This window comes from Notechis scutatus, chromosome 1, assembly GCF_049901735.1.
Source record: "Notechis scutatus isolate UNSWTSFEM ecotype Mainland chromosome 1, rNotScu1.2, whole genome shotgun sequence".
Taxonomy (NCBI): domain Eukaryota; kingdom Metazoa; phylum Chordata; class Lepidosauria; order Squamata; family Elapidae; genus Notechis; species Notechis scutatus.
In genome coordinates, this window is record NC_142009.1 from 170481411 (window position 1) to 170506880 (window position 25470).

The following is a 25470-nucleotide window of genomic DNA, read 5'->3' on the forward strand; positions in this document are numbered from 1 at the left end:
CTTATCCTATAATATACAAAAAGGAACAAACAGTTAGATATGGTGAAATATTGAATGAAAAGGGTGAACTCAAATCTATAAAAAAACTAGAGGAACAAGATATAAAGATGAATTGGTTTTCATATGCGCAAATACATTCAAGGTATGATAAAGATTCTAAAATGGAAGGTTTCTATGATAAATTGACTGATTTAGATAAGATTTTGACAGGTACTGATGAAAAGGTGATTTAAAAACTGTATGGATATTTATTAGAAATTAAATTAGAAGAAGAACAAGTTAAAGAAACTATGATTGCTTGGGGGAAGAATTTTGGATATGAGATTGATCTAGAGAAACGGCAAAAATTGTGGTCTCAAAATTATAAAATGACAATGTCAACAGCATATAAAGAAAATTTGTATAAAATGTTTTACAGGTGGCATTTCCCCCCGACAAGAATAGCAAGAATGTTCAAGAATAAATCCAAAAAATGTTGGAAATGTCATCAGACACCTGGCTCATATTATCATATGTGGTGAACTTGTGCGGATGCTAAAAAATACTGGACTAAAATCCACATGTGGTTGGAAAAAATGACAAAAAAACATATAGACTTGAAACCAGAGATATTTTTATTGGGAATTTTATCTGAAATATATAGTAAAGACTTGAAATACCTGATTGTAAATTATTAACAGCGGCTAGGATTGTATTTGCTAAAAACTGGAAAAATGAGAAAATACCATCACAGGAGGAAATTATTAAGAAAATATTGGAATGTGCTGAAATGAGTAGATTGACATTTGAAATTAGAGAACAAGAGGATAAACAATTTTATAAAATTTGGGATCTATTCTATCAATGGTTAGACAATAAAATACAGTAATTAAATATGTAGACTCTTAGAAAATAATAAATATATAAAGATGTACTTCTTTCTTATTATATCTACAAAATGATTTTAGGATAGATTTGGGATGATAATATGAACTGTTATAAAACAAACTAAGTAAATTATGATTATCTTGTAAAACATGAATGATTAAAAGTATAGTCAAATACTGTACTAAGCAGAATCAGATTGGGTATTTTAAATATTTTTAGGGGGAGGATAGAAAGGCATCATACCTTGATCAGTGATTTCAGGAGAAATTCTTTTTTTTTTTTTACTTGCTCTAGGGAATGAGATAAATGGATAATTTGGAGAATGGACAAAAAAATATAAATATAATGATTTAAATTAAAATGAATTAAATAAAATAGAAATAAGAAGAGTGAAAAGCGGGGAGAAGTTATATAGAAGATATAGAATGGTAAATAAGATAGGTAATGGTATATAAGATGAGCACGAATTTAATTGAGGTCCATACAAAGAGAGGTAATCTGGGGCCAAACTACTTTCTTAAAAGAAGTTTTTATATTTTTGTGTTTTGTGTGTCTATGTTTTCTTTGAGAATTAATAAAACCTCGGAGGAATGTTGGATGAGAATAATGTTAAACAAGACAGAGAGGAATGAAGATGATATTGAAATGGTGAAAAACAGAATGATGTTGTATAAAATAATAGTTTATTTGACTTGTAAAGTTAATAATGGAGGTTTTATGTATTTAAAGGTTAACGATGGTTTGTTTGTCTTCAAAATCAATAAATTTGTTTAAAAAAAAGTATAGTCAAATGATTGATTAATAATGATACTAAGGTATTTAATTTTTGATTGAAAATACGAGATTATATGCAATGTAATTGTAATTGAAGACTATGAAATGGAAGCACAAAACAATTTGTAAACCAACCGGCACACGATATGTACACATATGGAAGATGGCTTGATGTTTTTATGTTTTGTTTGTTTATGTTTGTTTTTAAAAATAAATAAAAAATTATTAAAAAAAGAAGAAGAAAATTAGTGAAAAGTAATTAAAGAGATCCAGTTTGATGTAGTGCTTAAGGCAGGAGACAATGAGTTCTTCCCATCTTATGCACAATGCTAGTTGGGTGACCTTGGGCAGTCTCTCTGTCTTAGTCCTAGGAACTAGGAAAGAGCAAACCCAGTACATCTGCTGGAGTTTCAGTAGCCAATAAGTTTAAATCAATTAATAATAATATATCATGACAAGCAAATTTCAGGGACTTGTCCAGCCAGTTGCCAGGAATCAACCTGTCTTGAAGGCACCCCCTCCCAAAAATGGGTGTGTGGAGATAAATCTATATACTGTGGTTAACCTAGCTCAGGGTTAGGGAAACTTGGCTCTTTTATCACTTATGGACTTCAACTCCCACAATTCCTGAGTGAGCCATAAAAGGTTCCCCATCCCTGGCCTACTGGTTTTTCAGCTGTGGGGGAAATCAATTTTTGACTTGAATGGGACAGTTTAATATACAAATGTAGGACATATTCCACATGTGATCTCAGTTTTCTTCCCATGAGTAGTTTGGCGGGGTTCTTATTAGTTGTTGTGCGGTGTGTTATATGCTGTATGCTTAACAGCTTATCTATTTTTGCTTGTGTGTCCCCAGGCCCTAGCTTTTGGAGCGTTTCCTTGGTGTAGTGTACCATGCATGCTGCTTGTCCATTTGTGGATGGGTGACCAGGTGCTGTTAATGCATGTCTTATCCCGTTCTACGCTAGGAACCTTTCAAATTGGGTGGCCGTGAACTGGGGCCAATTGTCGAATACAATTAAGTCCAGCAGGCTGTGTGTTGCAAATAGTCTCCTAAGCTGTCTAATCATGGCTTCTGTGGTGGTGGATTGCATGATGCTTACTTCCAACCATTTTTAGATTAGATTAGATTCAACTTTATTGTCATTGCCATGGATACAGGCAATGATATGCAGTTAGCAAACAGAAGTGCAAAACAACAGTAAAATATAAATATATGTATGCAAATATGCAAGGCATCCATGAATATGTCAATGAAAAACACAACAAAATGTATGTACATGAGCACACAAAGATAAGTGTGACTGCACATATATGAACTTATACAACTGTACAAAATGTTTATGGACACATTGAATATAAATATAAATACACAGAGAATTATACAAAATACATCATATTATCAAGGGAAGCATCAGCATATGTGTGGGGACAAATGAACTGAGGAGTTCAGCAAGGAAACCGCTGTGTGGTAAATTTGGAGTACGCATCCACCACTATTAGAAATGTGTGCCCTTTTACTGGTCCAGCAAAATCGATGTGCAACCTTGACCATGGTCCCCTTGGTGTTTCCCACTCATGTGTGTGTGCTGTGGGAGGTGCTGGCCTAGATTCTTGACAGCGTTTGCAGGTTGACACCCAGGCTCCTATTTCTCTGTCCATCCCTGGCCACCACACATAACTCCTAGCCAGGGATTTCATCTTTACAATTCCTGAGTGTCCCTCATGTAACATTTCTAGTATATTTTCCCTTAAAACCTCAGGTATGATCCCCCGATCCCCCCATAGTACGCACCCTTTCAGGGTTGAGAGTTCCATTTGTCTATTTCTAAATGGTTTGGTTTCATCAGTAGTCTCAGTCTCTGGCCAACCCCTCCCTAACCAGTTCAATATTCGCACCAGTGTTTTATCTCTTGCCATTGCTCTCACGATGTCTGCTGCTGTTGCCAGTGCTTTCTCTAAAGTCTCTATCAGGAGTGTAGATGTGGCTGGTGCTAGGTCTTCTTCTAGGTTGGGTAGGGGCATCGACTGAGTGCGTCTGAATGGTCTATGACCTTTTCAGGCTGGTGTATTAAATTGTAGTTGTAGGTGGCTAGGAATTCTAACCAATGCGTCATTCTGGGTGATAGTATGTTCAGGGTGGTTCTGTTTCCTGTGATGATTCCCAGAAGTGGCTTGTGGTCTGTGACTAGGGTGAATTTCCTCCTGTAGATGTACTTGTGGAATCGCTTGATTCCAGTGACAGTGGCCAGCGCTTCTTTATCTAGTTGGCTGTAATTCCACTTCAGTTTGGACAGTGTTTTGGAGTAGAAGGCTATGGGAGCCTCTCTCCCATCGGGTAATACATGGCTGAGGATGGTGCCAACCCCGAAAGGTGATGCATCACAGGTTAAGGTTACAGGAAGTGCCTCGCTGTACTGGATCAGTATGCGGTCTGATGTAATTATGTTTTTTATTTCATGGAATGCTGTTTCTTTCTGTTGCCCCCAGGACCATGCTGCTTTCTTGTCAAGCAGTGGCTCCACAATTGTCGCTTTCTGTGGTAGGAATATGTTGTAAATCAGGGGTGTCCAACCTTTCACCTTCCCTGGGCCACATTAGAAGATGAAAATTTGGTTTGGGCCGCACATAATTAAATTAAATAATTAAATTAAATAATTAAATTAAATAATTAAATTAAATTAAATTAAATTAAATTAAATTAAATTAAATTAAATTAAATTAAATTAAATTAAATTATAAAATAAAATAAAATAAAATAAAATAAAATAAAATAAAATAAAATAAAATAAAATAATAAAATAAAATAAAATAAAATAAAATAAAATAAAATAAAATAAAATAAAATAAAATAAAATAAAATAAAATAAAATAATTATTTATTATTAATTATTTATTAAAAATTATTTATTTTTATTTTATAATTTTCTGGCCAAATTTTGCGGGTGGGGGGAGCTCGCCCGCCTCACGCCTACCTCTCCTCCTGCAAATTATTTATTTTTATTAATTTTCCGGCCAAATTTTGCGGGGTGGGGGGAGGGGGAAGAAAGCTCGCCCGCCTCACGCCTACCTCTCCTCCTGCAAATGCAGCAGTGGTGGTGGTGGCGGCGGGGCAGAAGCAGCAGCGGCGGCGGCGCGGCGGCGGCAGAAGCAGCAGGGTGGCGGCGGTGGCGGGGGAAGAAGCAGCAGCGGTGGCGGCGGTGGCGGGGGCAGAAGCAGCAGTGACGGCAGTGGCGGGGGGCAGAAGCAGCAGTGGCGGCAGCGGCGGCGGGGGCAGGAGCAGCAGCGGCGGCGGCGGTGGGGGTAGAAGCAGCAGTGGCAGCGGCAGCAGGGGGGGCAGAAGCAGCAGCGGCGGCAGCGGCGGCGGGGGCAGAAGCAGCAGCGGTGGCGGCAGCGGCGGCAACAGCAGGAGGTGGCGGGGTGGGACTTTTGAGCTGCTGCTGCCCGCCTTTTCTGTTGCTTGCCTCGCCCCGCCTCGCGCCTGCCTCTCCTCCTCGCTGGATCTTTCATGAAGGTTGGGGTGGGCATTGGGCCGCATTACGAGGCGACCTGGGCCGCATGCGGCCCGCGGGCCGTGGGTTGGACAAGCCTGTTGTAAATAATAAGTCCCAGGAAAGCTTGTAGGTCAGTTTTATTTGTGGGCCTGGGAGTTTCTTTGATTGCTCTGACCTTGCTCTCTGTGGGGTGGATCCCTTTGCTGTCTATCAGATAGCCCAGGAATTCTACTTTGGTGGCTGCTAATTGACATTTCCCTTTTTTACTTTAAGCCCCACTTCTTTGAATCTACTTAGGACTTTCCTTAGGTGGTTACACAATTGTCTTTTGTCCTTGGCTGATACAAGGACATTGTCGAAGTAGGGCACCACCCCTTTAATCCCTTATAATAGGTGTTCCATGAGGCTCTGGAATAGCCCTGGGATGACTCTGCCCCAAATTGTTACACTTGAATGTCCCTCTATGTGTTATGATCATCTGGGCTTCTGCTGTCTCTGCATCTACTGGTAAAAGAGATTGGGGACCCTAAGTACTTGCCTAGTTTCCCGTTGAAGACATCCTGGAATTCTTCCATTAGGTTCTCTTCCCACTTGATCTCGGTGATACTATGTATCCCGGTGACTTCGATGCCCAGTGGTGCAAATCATTCAAGCCCCAACAGGCTAGGCCGGTCCCGGTCTACTATCGTCAGCGGCAGGACTCCGGAGTAGTTTTTAAAAATCACTTTGAACTTTCCTGTGCCTATCACGGGAATCTTGTTCCCTTGGTAGTCCTTTAAGGTTAAAGTCTGTATTTTAAGCTGATTTCTGTTTATACTTGGGATCACTTGTTTTATGGTTTCCCAGGATACCATCGATAGGTAGGAGGCTGAATCCACTTCCATCCAGCATTTCTGGCCTTTGATGGTAATTTGGACGTGGACCTTTCTGGCGTTTGTCGTGTTGGAGTGGCTCACAGTCACTGTCTGGTGCATCTCGCTTTTCCAATTGGCCACCTTTTTGTCTCGACGGTTCCTGCTGAATTGGCTCCGTCTGTTTCCTGATTAATTTTCTTTGTTCCCTGCCTCTGTCTTTGGAGTTGGGTTTCAATACCCAGCAGGCCCTCACAAGGTGCCCTCGCCAGTTGCATCATTGGCAAATGGCATCGCAGAAACAGCATTTCGATCATGGATGGTTTCCTTCACAGCCTGCACACCAAAATTCTTTTCTTTTTCCGTCTTGGTTCTTTGTGTTGCGCTCTGAACAGAGGTGGTTCACCCCCTCATCATCCTCATCGCTTTCTGATTCAGACTCTATGTCCTCATGGTGGGTGGTGGTGCCTTTTGGTGGTGCTTGCGGTGCCGTGTTCATTTTTCTCGTGGCGGCTGCTGATTTCTGCGATGCTTCCACTGCGGTGGCCTTCTCAATGGCTTCCTTGAGGATTATTTTGGGCTTAATCAGGAGACAGCTCTGCAGCGTTAAGTCTCGCAGTTCGAGGACTACACGATCCCTCATCGCCTTGTCCACGTTTAGGAATTCGTATGCCCCGGTGATGTCCCTAAGGGTTGCAATGAAATCGCCAATGCTCTCACCCTTCTTCTGATCCCTTGGGTAGAATTCATGCCTTTTGATGAGGCAGGATACCAGCGGAGTGTAGTGAGCCCTCAGTATTCATTCTGGGTCCGGCCAGGCCATTGTCTTCACGTTGCTTGGTACCAATAGTGCTTTGGCCATTTTAAAAATGGCGGGCCCGCAGTGGGTGAGAAAGACCACTCTCTTTCTTTGCTCCAAAATGTTCATGAGATCATTCCCTTCGAGGAACATGTGGAATCGGTTGACATAAGATTCCCAATCCTCTGTTGTAGGATCAAATGGTGCGGGTGGCATGTTTATTCCAGCCATTGTTCGGATGTTCTGCTTTGGTATTTGGTTGCCAAGTGCTTGCTGGTTCCGTTTCATTTCAGGATCCCATCCTCATCACCAGTGTTAGATCACAAGTAATGAGACGCAGTCAGGATTAAAGGAATCAAACTTCTGGCAATGTAAGCAGAGTTAGCTTGCAATACTGCATTCTAACTACAGTACCACTACGGCTCCTAATGCTTCATTTGCCTGTTCATTCTAGGTCCCCAAACTGCAAAAGCATATCAAAATCTAGAGCTGCTGTCTCTGACACCAGTGTCCTCCAAGTGTAGAAGGATCAGCATCCTGACAGATGGCTTTCAGCCCCCATCCACTGCAATAAAAGGACAATTACATCCTTGCATTGTACTTGAAATGAAACTTCTCTCAGATGCTTCACTTTTCTAATCAAAATATTGGCAATCTTGGCTGTTTATTAGTTCAAAGCAAGACCTAGAAATACTCCAAAGGATAAGATAACAAACATTATTGTATTTGAACTGAATTTTATCACCAACCAGATTATTAACAACATAAAGCAATTCTCCAATTAATGTTGTTTATCTCTGTGCCTGGCATTAACAAATTGTTTCATTTGCTCTTTGTATTTTTTTATTATGGTCTCTAATGGCCAAATCATTGACTTTTATATCAGGACAGAGACTACAAAGTTTAGTACAAATGTTCCAAAAAAGAAACAGCTTGGTAGATACCTCCTTTGAAACCCTGAGTGGAGTAAAACAAGAGGCTATTAAAATCTTACATTAGTTTATTCCTTTTTCCAGGTTTTTTTTTCATAGTCTGCAGTCTACATAGGTTTCCCCCCGTCCCTTCATAGTGCTGAAATTGTTTTATCTTCATGTTATGATTAGGATAGTAAGATGAAATACAGATAAATTGAATGTCACAAAAAAACTGGAAAATAGTTGAAACACGATGAGCCATAAGCTACTGGGTATTATTTGTAACTACCTGGACGGATATCCAAAATAAGCAAAAATGTCCAACACTGATTTGGAAATGGCACTAACCAAAAGATATAGCAACCAAACTGTTTCTAAAGAGGAATCATATACTATAAGCATATATGCTTGTTATATGGGTCTAGCAATAACAGAGCCCAATCTACTCCAATGCTGAAATAGCCATGGAATGGGCTGACCATCAGGTAAAGGTTGTATCTACACATAAGGAGCATAGTTCCTGATGAATTCTTCTGCATCCAAGTCCACATTCAATCAGTAAAATTTAACATACAAAACCTAACTATTTGCATACTTTAGATTGAGTTTAACAATCCACTTTCCATGCACTAAGAGGCCATTGCCTACATTTATAAGAACAACATGCTTAAATAAGTGCAGTAGAACAATAATTGTTTTCATCCAATTGTTGGACTGAACAATATGTCAATAATTCCTGAGCAAAACATCATGCTGAGAAACAAATGGAGTTCTTTTAATAAAAATTCCTCATAATCCAACATATGTAAATCAACAACTTGATGAGTTTACTCTTCTACTAATGAAGTAATAGAAGACACAGTTAGGAATCAACTAAGTTCATTTTTTCCAGAGGCAAATGAAATAATAAAACCGTAAGACCATTTCCAACTGAAAAGCTGAATATGAGGTGGTAATTTGGCATTTTTAATAGTTGAAGCATGTGTAGGAGTGTTTTCCAATCTATCAAAATACAAATTGATGTCTCCATAAATAAACATTAAAATGTTCTACAGCCCACAACCCAATGTTTCATGCTTAATCCATTGCTTTTGCAAACTTACTTATTGTGTCTTCCTGAATCTATAGCAGGGTTCCCCAAACTTGGCAACTTTAAAACTTGTGGACTTCAACTCCCAGAATTCAGTTGCCAATTTTGGACACCTCTGATCTATAGTAAGATGGTACTAAGTTCTGCAAGACCAGCACCAGTCACCACAAAAATTGGGATGCTCAGGTAAAAATAATGCAGTAAGGCTCCTCAGATGACCCATCTCTCAACTGAAATGCATAATCAGTGAAATGCAGTGCAGTAGGCTAATCAACAGAAATAGTGGTTCTGAAATATCCCCATGATACATTGCATGAGAATACAGCAAATCAAAATTGTCAGGAATTGGGCTTTGCAAACAGCTTCTATCTTTTGTTGATCAGGTTTATTTCCTTTAGCTGAGACAATATATTCTAGGATATAAATTTATTTTCTTTTTTTAAAATAAAGTTTTATTATACGTTTTCTTAGTTTTGTATTACAGCTTCAATTTTACAACTGCGACATTGTATAATGTTGTATCAACATTATACATTATAATGATGCACTATTAAGGGCCAAGCTACCTAAATCCTGGTCAGAAGCATACATCATGCTAATTTCAAATGAAGATACTGACCACCAACAGATAAAAAAACTATAGGCCAATTTCATTACTAAACGTTAATTATAAAATCCTTGCCTCCATAATTGCAGAAATATTAAAAAGATTCCTAAATGAATTTATACACTCCAATTGAAATGGTTTCTTTCCTAAAAGGCAACTGACAAACAATATGAGAATCATTATGAATGTCCTGGAATACTATAAAGCACAGCCTGAAAAACAATTAGCACTGGTTTTCTTAGACACAAAAAAGCGTTCGACAATATGAGTTGGCAATTTATGATACAACAATTAAAAAATATGGATTTTGGTGAGAACTTTATAAAGATGATCCAAGCAGTATATTGCAACCAGACGGTGAAGGTGATAATAAAAGGGGAAACAACAGGAAACTTCAATATAAATAAAGGTATGAGACAGGGATACTCCCTATCTACTCTCTTATTTATATTAATGCTAGAAGTTCTACTTAGACAAGTTAGACAAGACCAGGAAATAAAAGGTCTGAAGATAAAAAAAGGAACAATATAAAGTCCAAGCATTTGCTAATGATTTGGTATTTATTTTGGAGGAACCATTAGAAACGACTCAAATTAATTAAAAAGATGAAATTTTCAGCGCAGTGGCAGGCCTTAAAATAAATAAAGATAAGACTAAGATAATGATGAAAAACCTGATAAACAAACATAAAAATGAATTAATGGAGAAGATGGGTATGCAGGTGACTAAAAACATTAAATATTTGGAAATTTGGCTATCACCAAGATGCACATCAATTAAAGAGGATAACTATACCAAATTAATGCAGCAAATAAAGATAGATTTGGACAAATGGAAAAAGTTACAACTCTCACTAATTGGAAGAATAGCTACAATTAAAATGAATATCCTACCAAAAATTTATTTTTATTTCAAGTAATCCCAATAAAATTAAGTAAAAAATTATTCAAAGATTTAAATAGACTAATAGTGAAATTTATCTGGTTAGGGAAAAAGCCACAGGTCAAATTGAAAATGTTACAGGACAGTAAAAGTAAAGGAGGATTTGGACTACCAGACTGGGGGCTATATTATCAAGCCTCAGCCCTTACATGAATAAAGAAGTGGATAAATTTAAAGGACAAAAGGATTTAGGTGATAGAAGGACATGACTTACAACTGGGGTGGCATGCATTCATTTGGGACGGGAAAAGCAAACCACATAATTATTTCCAAAGGCACCAAGTTAGAAATGCTCTGTTAGAAACAAGGGAAAAACATCAAACAGAAACACTATACCAAAATACCGGTCTGGGTATCAACAATGGAGGCATTAATATTCCCAAATGTGTTAGGAGAAAACTCTAAGGTATAAAGATATATTAAATGAACAAGGGAAATAAAAAATGAAATAGGAACTACACAATCAGGGAATCAATTTGGACTAGTGTCCATATAGACAACTACAGGCGAAATATAAGAAGGACGCAGAGAGTTATGGATTCTATAGTAGACCACAAGATTTGGATAAGGTATTACAGGGGAGACGGATGAAAAGTTAATTAATTTTTTTATGACTACTTACTGAGGTTTAAAATGGAAGAAGAAATAGTAAAGGAAAATATGATAACCTGGGCAAAAATTTTTGGGTACACCATAGAGTTGGATGATTGGCAAAAACTGTAGGAAAAAAGTTATAGATTGACTATGTCAGCAGCATATAGAGAAAATTTGTAAAAAAGTGTTCTATAGATGGCATCTACCACCAACAAGATTAGCAAAAATGTTCCCAAATAGCCCATCAGAATGCTGGAAATGTAAACAGACACAGGGAACATATTACCATATTTGGTGGACCTGTCCATTGGCGAAAAAATATTGGACAAAGATAAAAAATTGTTTAGAGGAGATGATAAAACAACAGATAGACTTAAAGCCAGATCTATTTCTATTGGGCATACTAACAGGGAAATATAATAAGAAAACTCAGTACTTGATGTTTCATATAATAACAGCAGCGAGAACAAAATTGGACAAAAAAACCACACAAAATTGGAAAAACAGAAATACACCCACAGAGGAAATGGTAATAAGGAAAATACTTGATTGCGCTGAAATGGACAGGTTGACAATGGAAATTAAAGATAAAGAAGAATCAGAATATTATTCTGTTTGGGACATATGGTACAATTGGTTAGATAAGAGATGCAAAGATTAGAAAACTACAATGAAAGATGATCAAAGTACTAAAAAAATATATGTGTATAATAAAATTCTGGTTAGAACTATAGGAATACGAATATAAATATGGTATTGTTCAAGAAAAGTTAAATGGTTGAGCATAGGAGGTATAATAGAATGAATATAAATTTCTTCATGACCAAAGTGACATTTGCTTTTATTTAATTTAATTCTCTTGTATGGGATCTATCAACAACTGCTATCACCTGTAACAGAGCCCTTCAATAGTTGCTGCATAGACAATCACATCATCTATATATTGCAAAATATCAGGAATGGTTTAAGTATGTTAGGGTCCAATAAGCATCAGAAACATTTGACAGTCAAAATAGAATAGAATAGAATAGAATAGAATAGAATAGAATAGAATACCTTTATTGTCATTGCATTCAAAATACAATGAAATTTGAAAGCTACTCCAGCACAGTGCCCCAAACACCACATCACAATCACACTACACAGTATTTAAAAAGTAAAATGATAATAATAATAATAATAATAATAATAATAATAATAATAATAATAATAATAATAATAATAATAATAATAATAACCTAGTCTAAAACCTACTTAAAACATATATTAAGTTAGATAGTTTAAAAATGCCACTTTATATATAGAACTAAATCACAAATGTATTGTTTGATTCAAGACAATTATTCCCTTGGAAAAGAAGCTGTTTCTCAGTCTATTAGTTCTCATTTTAAGACACCTATAACACCTCCCTGATGGTAACAATTCGAAATATGAATGACCAGGATAAGAACGGTCTGTGGAGATTTTTTGTGCTCTAGAGAGGAGTCTGGTCTTCGCAATCTCTTCCAAAGAAGAAAAAGAGCAACCGATGATTTTTTGTGTCTGTGCTGTGTTTATAACTCTCTGGAGCATCATCTTATCCACTACAGAGCATTCAGCATACCACAAAAATAAAAAGTAACCAGCAACTTCTCACCCAGACCACTTTTTTTTAGCAGCCTCAGAAAGTGCAGGTGCTGTTGGGCCTTCTTTGCAGTGGCCATAGTGTGGACCGACCAGGTAAGGTTGTCAGAAATATGAGTTCCTAGAAATTTAAAACTATGAACTCTTCCCACACAGTCTCCATTGATATGTAGTGGGAGAGGCTCTGCTTTGCATTGTCTGAAGTCTATAATCAATTCTTTGGTCTTTTTGATGTTCAGGGTGAGGTTATGACTCTTGCACCACAAGACCAGTCTGAGAATCTCTGACCTATAAGCCTTCGTCTTCTTCCGATATGAGTCCCACCAATGTGGTGTCATCTGAAATGTTATTATAGAGTTAATGGGACAAGAGGGAGTACAATCGTAGGTGTAGAGTGAATACAAAAGGGGGCTCAGCACACAACCCTGTGGAGAGCCAGTGCTGAGAGCAAGAGTGGAGGAAAAATAGCTGTCAATCCTAACAGTTTGGGATCTGTTAGTAAGAAAGTCCTTTATCCAACAGCAGATGTGAGAGGAGAGGTCCAATTCTAGCAACTTCTTAATCAGTATATCTGGAATAAAAGCTGAGCTGTAATCAACAAAAAGCATCCTTACATAGCTCCCACTATGCTCCAGTCCAGATGGTTCAGTGCAACGTGCAGAGCCATGGCAATAGCATCCTCTGTGAATCTGTTATTCCGAGAGGCAAACTGGTATGGGTCAAGGTTTGATGGGAGGTAATCTTGTATATATTTTAAGACCAGTCTCTCAAAACACTTCATAATTATGGGTGTGAAGCTACTGGTCTATAGTCATTTAAAGTATCAGGAGAGGCTTTTTTGGGAACTGGAATAATAATGGAAGTTTTGAGAGAAGATGGAACAATGGCTTGTGTAAGAGAAAAGTTAAAAATATTTATAAACACACTTGCAAGCTGGTCAGCACATGCTTTGAGTACTTTCCCAGGTACCCCATCAGGGCCAGTGGCCTTCTTTACATTCACTGCTCTAAGCACCTGCTTCACATCATACTCTTGTACTGTGAACAGCTGAGTACAGTTGGTTTGTAGAGGCACTGTGTTCGAAGACCTATTCAGTTCGAACCGGGCAAAGAAGCAGTTTAATTCTTCTGTCAGTGATTCGTCCTTTTTGATTGATATGGGGTTGCTGCCCCTGTAATTAGTGATGTGTTTAATTCCCTGCCAAGCCCGTTGTGGATCATTATTTGTGAAGTAGTCCTCAATCTTCCCTTTGTAGTCCTTTTTTTCCTCCTTGATGCCCTGCTTCAGTTCTGCTCTTGCCTTGTTATACCAAACTCTGTCCTCAGACCTGAATGCCATATCACGTGTCCTGAGAAGTAATTGCACGTCCTTGTTCATCCAGGGCTTCTGGTTTGGAAAAATCCAGGTGCGCTTATTCAAAGTAACCGTATCCACACAGGTCAAGATGTAAAACAGTACAGTTTTTGTATATTCCTCCAAATCCTCTTGTTCAAATAAATTCCAATTAGTATTTGAGAATAAATCCTGCAGCTGATCAAGTGCTCCCTCTGGCCAGATCTTGATGCATTTGATTTCAGGCTTAATTTTCCTTCTGAGGGGTGTGTGTGCTGGTATAAGGAACAGTGATAAATGATCTGAAAGTCCCAGATGTGGACTGGGACACTGCTTTATATGCATGTTTTGCATTGGAATACACATGACCAAGTGTATTGTTGTCTCTGGTGGCCCATGTCACATACTGAGTAAATTCGGGAAATAAAGTATGCCTTATTAAAATCACCAGATATTATATGAGCCCCATCAGGATAAGCGTTAAGTTGTTTATTTATTGTAATATGAAAATATGCAAGTGCAGTACTAATATTTGTCTCAGAAGGTATGTAAACAGCTGTAAAAATCACTACTGTCAGTTCTCTAGGTAAATAGAAAGGTCTGCACACGACTGTCATCATCTCTAAATCAGGAGAGCAGTATCTGTTTATAACATGGCTGTTGGTGCACCAGTTATTATGAACATATAAACAAAGTCCACCTCCTTTAGTCTTACCAGAGTCCTTATTACGGTCTTGTCGGTGGATGGTATAACATGCCAGTTGTAGTGAGGCATCGGGAATAGCTGAGTGAAGCCAGCTCTCTGTAATAACTATCACACAGCAGTCCCTTATCATGTGATTGCTCGCTCAGATTAATGTCATCCATTTTATTGAGGAGGGACTGAGCATTTGAGAGAAAGATACTTGGCAATGATGGTTTGTGTGGCTGTCTTTTTAAGCGAGTTAAAACTCCTGCTCTGCAGCCCCTTCTCCACCTTCTCTCTCTGCGCCGTCTGCGCCGTTTAAATGATCCCACTACAATCCACGGAGATCCTGGTGGTCTTGCTATCTCCTTGAGAATACTGTGAGTCCTCTGAAAATCTGACACAATAGCTCTAGCTGACTGTAGTCCATAGCATATTAGTTCTTGTTGGCTGTAAACCTCCCCCATGCAACAAGATTCAGACACATATATCACCAAATACACACACCAAATTGGAGAGCGAAAAGCCGCAGCAACTGAGTGCACCGCCATTTTTAATGGAACTTAAACTGTAACAGCTACAGTGCATATTAAAAGTTGTCCAATGGCAAGATTTCAGGGACAATTTTACCGAGTTTCCATGGGAGAAATTCTAGCTAAGTTTGGTATAGAATGGTATTCCTGAATCATTGCTTTGTTTGTCAACTATGAAATCAGCTTCAGAGCAAGTCTCTTTTATTGAGATTGGCTACAGTAACAAAATTTTGTAAGTCTGACTGTGCTCTGGTTCCCCACCCACCCACAAACTTCTTGTAACCCAGGTAATCAGGGGGATGTCTGCCTGTGATACCTCCAAATATTCAGCCCCCTTTGCCTCACCTTTTGAAAGACATTAAAGCCATGCCATTTTTTCCTTAGGAATTGCAAATGGTCTACCCCATTGGATGATTTTTTTCTGGTAATGTAAGTATCTATGTTTCTGTTTTTATGACACTTTATTGTGGGTATTTTTTAGGTTTATTGTGTTTTATCAAATTTGGTTTTTTTTTAAATGTTTAATGATATCCTGAGTCATGTGCTGAGCAAGCTACGCACTTGCTTGTTTGCAAATATTGCATAAGAAATTGTTGCAAATAGCATTCTATGAACTCTCAGTATCAATCATTATCTCTAGTTGTTTTCTATTAGTATTCACAATTTTCTCTCTCTCTAGAATCCAGGTTAGGTTATTTTATGGCCTTCTTGCAAAATTTATCCTTGGCTTCAAATGTTTGTTCTGACAGTATAAACAGATAGTGTTCAGTGTATCATATTGCCCTCTGGAATAGTGCAATAAAATCTGCAGAGATAAGAAGGAGTTTCTCCTTTGACCTGACCTGAATCCTAAAATATTGTCCCCAAGCATGTTTCGATCCCCTGTTGCTGGCCTTTCCACCACTGTTTGCGAATGAACATGGGATGTGAGATTTACAGTTAGCATTAAATGGCTTTATTCTTGAGCTTTTTGTATAATCTTGGCCATGGTGAGTGCTTTATTCAGAATCAGATGTTTCTGTTGCAGATGTGTATCACACAATCTTTTCTGAATGCATTTCCTCATCACTTGATCTCAGATCAGATCTGTTTTATACCCACAAGACTTAGCTAATTCCCTAAGTGCCTTTGAACACATGCACCTATAAATTCATTAGATTAATTCATTATAATTTTTTTGTCCAGATTTAAGCCATTCCATCACAATATTGCTGTGTGAAATGAAATATTTATCTAAAGCAGATGTAGTTTGTGAAAAGATAGATTTTTCTCTTAGTGAGTTTGGGAGGGAAAAACTTACTGTGCTGAAGCTCAAAAATAGTGCAGCTTTCTAATAGCATTGTCTTCCTTGTCTAGTTTCACAGCAGTTTAGCTGAAGTGGCCATCTGTAGCTTGTATTTTGAAAACAGGTCATCTGCCTTCAGATTGAGAGGCTGGGGCAGCAAGACCAGAGGAAGCCTGTTTGTGTGATGGTCCAGGATCCCACTTTCATTCCTGGTCTTTATTTTATTTATTTATTTTGATTTGTCAATCACTTACAAGATAATAAGTATAAATACATAGTTATGAATATATGAAATGGGTACATATAAGAAAAATAAAAGAAACAATAGGACAGGGACGGTAGGCACATTGGTGCATTTATGCATGCCCACTACAGACCTCTTAGGAAAGGGGTGAGGTCAATAGTAGACAGTCTAAGGTTAAAGTTTTGGGGGTTTGGGGAAGAAACCACAGAGTCAGGTAGAGTATTCCAGACATTGACCACTCTGTTGCTGAAGTCGTATTTCCTGCAATCAAGTTTAGTGCGATTAACCTTGAGTTTATATCTATTGTGTGCTCTTGTGTTGTTATGGTTGAAGCTGAAGTATTCATTGACAGGCAAGTCATTGCAATGTATGATTTTATATACCATACTTAGATCAGACCGAAGACGGCGTAATTCAAGGTTTTTTAGGTCTAGAATTTCAAGTCTGGTGGCATAAGGTATTCTACAATGAGTAGAGTGGACAACTCTACTTATGAAATATTCCTGGACTTTCTCAACTGTGCTAATATCAGATATATAATGTGGGTTCCAGACTGATGAGCTGTATTCAAGTATTGGTCTAGCAAATGTTTTGTATGCTCTAGTTAGTAGTGTGATATTACCAGAGAAAAAGCTACATAGGATTAGGTTAACAACTCTTAATGCCTTTTTGGCTATGTAGTTACAGTGGGCTCTAGCACTTAGATCATTAGAGATGAGTATTCCAAGGTCCTTTACAGAGCTTGGATCATCAACAAGGTCTTGACTATTCAGCTTGTATTTTATTTTCTGATATTTTTTGCCAATATGTAAGACAGAGCATTTATTTGTTGAGATTTGAAGTTGCCATTTGTTTGACCATTCTGATACATTGTCAAGGTCTTTTTGAAGGGTAACAGAATTATCTATGGTGTTGAATAGCTTTACATCATCAGTGAAGAGAACGCAGTTGCTCTTAATATGATCACAGAGGTCATTTATGTAGAGTATGAAGAGTTGGTCCTAGAACAGTGCCTTGGGGGACACCACTATTGACAGGTATTTGATAGGACACTCCCAATTTTGATCATTTGTTTTCTGTTTGACAGGAATGCTTCTATCCAGTTATGTGGTTGTCCATAGATACCATAAGATTTTAGTTTTAGGAGTAGTTTGTCGTGTACCACTGGATCAAAGGCTTTACAAAAGTCTATGTAGATTGCATCTTGTTTTGCCCTGATTGAGTTGTGTAGTCCATATGTTTTTGCAGTGTAAGAGTTGCAGATTACAGAATAGTTTTTTTCTGAAACCAAATTGTTTATTAGAGAGTAGATTGTTTGTCTCTAAGTGGAGGATAATGGATAGGTTAATAATTGATTCCATGACTTTACAGATGATGCAGCATAAGGAGTTTGGTCTGTAATTTTCAACTAGGCTGGGGTCTCCCTTTTTGAAGATGGGAATGACCGTGGCTTGTGATCATAGGTTTGGCAAGGAGCTGGTCCTGAAAGATTTTTCAAAGATTATGCTTAGAGGTTCTGCTATGGCAGTGGATAGCATTTTAAAGAAGTAGGCACATATTCCGTCTGGTCCAATAGATAGAGATGGTTTTAGATTGCATAGTGCTTTTTCAACATTGTCTTCTGTAAAATGGATATGTATTAGATCATTGTAGTTTTCTGTGGTTTGGCTAGGAAATACTGGGCATGATCCATTGCTGTTTACAAATACTGAGCCAAAGAATGTGTTAAAGATGTTGGCTTTAATGGTGTTATCGTCCTTTCACGAGTGGGATGGACCTTGAGTCTTTTACTTTGTGGTTTACAAAATTGTAAAAAGCGCGGGTGGAATTGGTGCATAGAAGGTTTTTCTCTTGTTTAATGTGATAATTGGTGCGTTCAGTCTTTATCTGGTGGCATAAAATTTTGTATTGGCTTTTGAAGTTGGCAACGTGACCAGATTTGTTTTTCCGCCAGAGTGATCTCTTTTTGGATTGAAGTTTCCTTATTGTTATGGGTAATCTGTTTTTTGTTTTGTTTTGGGAGTTGTTATTGGTACATATAGTTTGATGACTCTTTTGACTTCAAGTTAAAAACATGTTGTAATGGTCTTCAACAGTATTGCATCCAGTGAATAGAGATTGCCAATCAAGGGATGAGAGATCGTTGTCTATAAGATCATAGTTGCCTTTTTTGAAGTTATAATTGGGGATTATGTCATTGTTATGATTTTTGTGTGGGCGTATGTTGAGACAAAAGTCAATCATATTGTTTCCACTGTTGGAAAAGAACCTTTAGTTTGTATTCCATAAATTAAATTCAAACTATTGCAGAAGATGAGATCGAGGCAGTTATTAAGTCTAGTATTGTTGGTTACTAGTTGTTCCAGTCCCAGATTTGTAACAGCATTGTAGAAGTTTCCATGTATGGGTTCAGTTGTACATTTGTTAAGAGTCCAGTTAATATGAGATAGATTGAAGTCACCAAGAAAGATAAAAGCATATGGGCAGGATGTTGCCCATGTTAGTAGTGAATTTAGCTTGTTTACATGTTCGATGTCATAATCAGGGGCTCTGTAACATAGTAAGAATCGAAATGTGATATTTAAGGATAGTTCACAGATGATGGTCTCAGGAAGAACAAGCTCCTGGGTAACTTGGATGTTTTTTAGATGTAAGGACTTTTTATAGAAGATAGCAACACCACCCCCTCTACGGATTTCGCGAGCTGATTAGTAAACATGATAGTCTCTTACTGTGGTAATGGAGTCAGGGAGAGATGCGTTGAGCCATGTTTCACAGATAAATATGATGTCGAATCTAGCCATATTTAGTAAGAAGAGAAATTCAGGTATTTTATTCACAAGGCTTCTTGCATTGAGTAGCTTGCATTTAAGGCCAGCAGTAGTTGGAATTGAGGTAGTTAGGGGAGTGCATGCCTAGTCTTGGGTGATGGTGGATTGGTTGAGGTAGGGTTGTGGTTGAAGGTTAAAGCTGAGTTGCGGGTTGTATGACTTACTTTTGATTCAGTCAGCACGGTAGTCAATGTACAGGTCCTTCTCTCCATTGTTTGTTGCCAATAGTTGTGTTACTTCTTAGGGGGTTCTTAACACAGGGTTAATAACTTACTCCAGGGTAAGTTGTAACTTAGAATTCTTTATTATGTAACATTTTGGCTTTCACAGTTCTTCATTTGTCTTTCTCTCAGTTCCTTCCTCCTCCTCCCATTTGTTGCAAAGTTGCCTGGGACTTAGATTACACTCCAGTACATTAAAGATAGTGTGCGGTGGTTTCTTTTTATTGCAACAAGTACAACATTTTGCATTTTAAAAGACCCAGGAGGAAAAAGAAGAGGGAGGTAAGTGAAGAAATAGGTCACAAAATTTCAGCCCCACTCTGCCCCAATATCATTGCCTCACTGGGCATGAGTCAACAACCCCTATGAAATGTGAAATAAAATAAAATAAAGTGCAGCTCCTGATCATGAAATAAAATAAAATAAAGTGCAGCTCCTGATCAGAAAAGAATTATACAACCTTGTCTTAATAAAAGCCACATAGATCTCTGTAAGGAACCCATGGTCTAACTGCAACACTGCTTGTGTTTTTGATCACCACAAGACCTGCAATTTAGCAGCAGAGGAACATACTTTGCATGAAAAGGTGCTACCTAGCCTGAATCCTCAGCTTCTCTATAGGGGCAGAGAAAAACTCCTGCCTGAAAAAAAGTTGTTAGTCAGTATGGACATTGCTGAACAAGATGGATGCTAGCAAGCAGATTTGTAGAGAGGCAGTAGTTAAATTTATTGTTGCTTATGGTCAACAGAGGACAAATAGTTTGTTCTACCACTAGATTAAATGAGTTTATATTATTATATAATATAATAATATAATAATATTATTTTAATTATATTATATAAGATTTTTTAAAATTATATTATATAAGATTTATTAACAAATCAATTGTCAGAATGTTTTTAAAAAACAGAGCTGCTTTCCTACATTTTTTTTTAATAAAAGTTTTTATTGATTTTAACGACATCATCATTCTTCATATATTTACAGACAGTGTATCGGTTGGTTTACCACTCCTTTTTGTGCATCCATTTCATAGTCATCATAATAATTATGTTACATAATAACTCATATTATCAATCAACAATTATATATCCTAATATCATTATTAAACAATCATTTGACTATAATTTTACTAATTCATACTTAAGCGAGATAACTGTAATTTAGTTACTTTATTTTATAACAAATCATAAAATCATACCAAGTCTATCTTAATAAAATATTCTAAAAGTGTTATCAAGACCAAAAAAAATGTATATTCGTTATTTCCTAAATTTCTAACTATTCTATTATTATATTTTATTATCTAACCATTGATAAAAAAGATCCCAAACTTCATAAAATTGTTTATCTTCTTGTTCTCTAATTTCAAATGTCAATCTACTCATTTCAGCACATTCCAATATTTTCTTAATAATTTCTTCCTCTAATGGTATTTTCTCACTCTTCCAATTTTTAGCAAATACAATTCTCTTCGCTGTTAATACATTTACAATCAAATACTTTAAGTTTTTTATTATATGTATCAGGTAAGATTCCCAATAAAAAAATCTCTGGCTTCAAATCTATATGTTTCTTTGTCATTTTTTCCAACCATATGCGAATTCTAGTCCAGTATTTCCTGGCCTCCTCACAAGTCCACCACATATGGTAATATGAACCAGGAATCTGATGACATTTCCAGCACTTTTCAGATTTGTTCTTGAACATTCTTGCTATTCTTGTCGGGGGAAAATGCCACCTGTAAAACATCTTATACAAATTTTCTTTATATGCTGTTGACATTGTCATTTTATAATTTTGAGACCACAACTTTCGCCATTTCTCTAAGTCAATCCCATATCCAAAATTCTTCCCCCAAGCAATCATCGTTTCTTTAACTTGTTCATCCTCCAATTTAATTTCCAACAAATAATTATATAATTTTTTAATCACTTTTTCATCAGTACTGTCAAAATCCTATCTAAATCAGTCATTTTGTCATAAAATCCTTCCATTTTGGAATCTTTAAGATACCTTGAATGTATTTGCGCATATGAAAACCAATTCATCTTTATACCTTGTTCTTCTAAATTTTGCATCGTTTTAAGTTCACCCTTTTCATCTAGTAATTCCCCATATCTAACTGTTTGTTCCTTCTTATAAATTATAGGATAAGAAAAGGCTTCAATAGTTGATAACCAAACTGGAATTTTCAAATAACATTGTTTCTTAATTTTCTCCCAATTCAACCATAACGATTCCCGTATATAATGTCTTCTAAAATAACCCTGTGATTTAGTTCCCTTATACCATAGAAAAGCATGCCAACCCAATAGTAAATCATGTCCTTCTAATGCCAACAATCTAGTCTTTCTTAACGTTATCCATTCTTTAGCCCACATTAAATTTGCAGCTTGATAATACAACTCCCAATTAGGAAGGCCAAATCCTCCTCTAATTCTAGCATCCTGTAAAAGTTTTAATTTTATTCTCGCTTTCTTACCTTGCCATATATACTTCAACACAATTTTATTTAATTCTTCAAAATAGTCTTTACCTAACCTAATTGGTATTGTTTGAAACAAATATAACATTCTAGGTAAAATATTCATCTTAATTGTTGAAATTCTACCTATCAGTGACAATTGTAAGTTTTCCCATTTTTTCAGATCGGATGCTATCTGCTGCTTAAGTTTAATATAGTTATTCTCTTTCAGTGTAGTACATCTTGACGTCAAATATATCCCCAAATATTTAACTTTATTCGTAACTTGAATTTTCAATAGGTCTGTCAGCTCTTCTCTTTGTCTTAATAACATGTTCTTTGTCAAAATCTTTGTTTTGTCTTTATTTATTTTCAAGCCAGCCATCTCACCATACATCTCTATCTTTTCAAATAATTTTAAAGCTGTCTCAAGAGGATCTTCCAGAATAAAGACCAAGTCGTCCGCAAAGGCTTGCAATTTGAATTCCTCCTTTTAACTTTCATTCCTTTTATATTTGTATCCTCTCTAATATTTCTATTTAACACTTCCAAAGTCAATACAAATAACAAAGGAGATAATGGACATCCTTGTCTTGTACCTTTTTAAATATTAATAGAGTCTGTAAGTTCTCCATCTATCATTACTTTTGCTGTTTGCTCATAATATATGGCTTCTATTGCTTGAATAAATTTTCTAGCAAAGCCCATCTGTTCCAATAATAATAGCATAAATCTCCAATTCACGTTATCAAATGCCTTTTGGGCATCCAAGAATATCAAAGCCATTTGTTTTTCAGGATGCGCCTCGTAATATTCCAATGTATCCAGGATTATCCTCATATTGTCTTTAATTTGTCTCTTTGGTAAGAATCCATTCTGATCAGGGTGAATAAAATTATTTAAATATTTTTTAAGCCTCTCTGCCAAGATTGAAGCAAAGATTTTGTAATCTGCATTCAATAAGGAAATAGGTCTATAGTTCTTAATTTGTAATGGGTCAACCCCTTCTTTTGGGATAAGTGTAATATAAGCTTCTGACCATGTTTTAGGTATTTTCTTATTTACCATAACTTCATTCATGACTTCTAATAGTGGAATGCTCAACGATTCTTGTAGTGTTCTATAAAATTCTACCAGGAGACCATCTGGTCCTGGTGCTTTTCCATTGTTCTGTCTGTTGAGTGCTTCAGTTAATTCCATCATTGTTATAGCACTTTCTAACATTTCCCCAGTTTCATCAGGTATCTTAGCTAGGTTAGCATTTTGTAAATACTGTTTCATTTTTCCCTCATCAAGATCCTCCTGTTTATATAATTGTCCATAAAAATCTCGAATGATTGCTTTTTTCTCTTTATTACCATAGCATACTTGGCCTTGATTGTCTATTAACTGTAATATTTTCCTTGATTCTTTCTCTTTTCTCAATTTATATGCTAACCATCTACCTGGCCTATTTGCATCTTCAAAATAATTCTGTTTAGCACTTCTAATTTTTTGTGCCAGTTCTTCTTTCTCTGCTTGATCCATTTTATGTTTAATTATGTCCATTTTAAGTCTGATATCTTTTTTTTGTGGCGCTTTTTGTAATTCTTTTTCCAATTTTTTATGGTCATCTTCTAAAGCTTTAATCATTTGCCTCTTCCTAATGTTCTTTTTCTTTGAATAGTCTATTATTAATCCTCTTGCATATGCCTTCATTGTATCCCAAACATTCTGTATTGAAGTGTCCTCTTTTTTGTTTACATTGAAGAAGAAGGCCAATTCTTTTTCCATCCATTGTGTAAAGTTTTTTCCTTTAAAATAGTATTATTTAATGTCCATCTAGATCTTCTTTTTTGTCCTTTCCATTTAATTGTCATTGGATTATGGTCTGCCCATGTACTTGTTTCAATATTTATTTCTTGAATATTAGATAATAATTCCGTTGATGTCCAAATCATATCTATTCTGGACCATGATAAATGTCTATTGGAATAAAAAGTATATTGTTGAGTTTTAGCATTTCTTTCTCTCCATATGTCTTTAAGATTTAATTCATCTGTCATTTTAAAAAAAGATTTAGGGAGAGTCTTCTTATTTTGTCGTGTTGCTTTTGCTGTATAATCCAATTTATTGTCTACAATTCCATTGAAATCTCCCATCATAAGTATATTTGCGTAGTCCAGTTCAATTATTTTCATGTGTAATTTTTTATAAAATTCTTCTTGTTTATCATTCGGGGCATAAATTGCAACCAAAAGTGTTTTTGTATTATTGTCCACTATTTCAACCATTAATACTCTTCCGTCTTCATCAGTAAAAGTCAGTTTTGCTGGAATAGTTTCCTTAATATACAAAACCACTCCTCTTTTCTTACAGTAAGTCAGAGAAGTAAATATTTTCCCTAATTTTGATCGTGCCAGTAGTTGTTCGTGTTGTTTTTTAATATGTACTTCTTGTAGGCAAATTATATCAAATTTTAGCTTCTCTAATTTGTGAAAGGTTTTTCTTCTTTTAGTAGCTGAATTCAGTCCATTTATATTAATAGAAATCAATTTTTTTTCCTCCATGGTTATACTTTATATTTAGGTCTAACAGCTCTCGTGGATCTTACTTCACGTTGTTCTTTGGTCTCCACTTGTCCACCTATTGCACCTTCCTCTTTTCTCATTTCCATTTGATCCTCTTCAGATTCAGTTGAAATGTTCTCTTTTTCTATCTCCATTTCTCTTCTTTCAAAGAATTCCTTGTAGAATGTTTCTGCTTTCTCAATTGAATCAATTCTGTATCTCTGTTCTTGCCACGTAAACATTAATCCTTCTGGAATCAGCCATCTATAGTTCACCTCTTTTCCAATAGCCTTTTAGTCAAAAATCGATATTCTCTTCTAATCTCTCTCACTTTTCTAGGTACTTGTTTTAAGACCACAATCTCTTTGTCTTTATACTTCAACACCCTCTCTCTTGCCACTTGTAATATTTGGGTTTTAATAGTTTTTTTTTGGTGAATCTAACATGAACCTCTCTTGGTAATTGGTTCCTCGTCGCATATCTTGTGAAAACTCAATATATCTCATCTACTCCATCCATCATCTTTTCTTCTGTTATTTCCAAGGCTCCAGCCAAGATTTCAATCATTACTGCAGCCAAATTTTGTCCTTTTTCCTCCTCAATATTTTGAAATCTAAGATAAAATTCTGACCTGTCCATCTCCCACTTCAACATCCCACTTTTTTCTTGTTCAACCGTTGTTAATCTATTATCGATATTTCCAATTATGTCATCTCTTTGCTTATCTTTCTCTTCTATTTTTTGGATTCTCTCATCATGATTCA

At 36.5% G+C, this 25470-nt stretch overlaps 1 long non-coding RNA gene across 1 annotated transcript in view; it reads right to left on the reverse strand.

The window, feature by feature from the left end:
* The window catches only part of LOC148133094 (uncharacterized), an 89576-nt gene extending 66633 nt beyond the window's left edge, over positions 1-22943 (reverse strand). Inside the window, exon 1 of the long non-coding RNA XR_015746455.1 lies at positions 22803-22943. This is a non-coding gene — a long non-coding RNA (uncharacterized LOC148133094). The remainder of the gene's footprint in view (positions 1-22802) is intronic.
* Positions 22944-25470: the final 2527 nt, after the last annotated feature.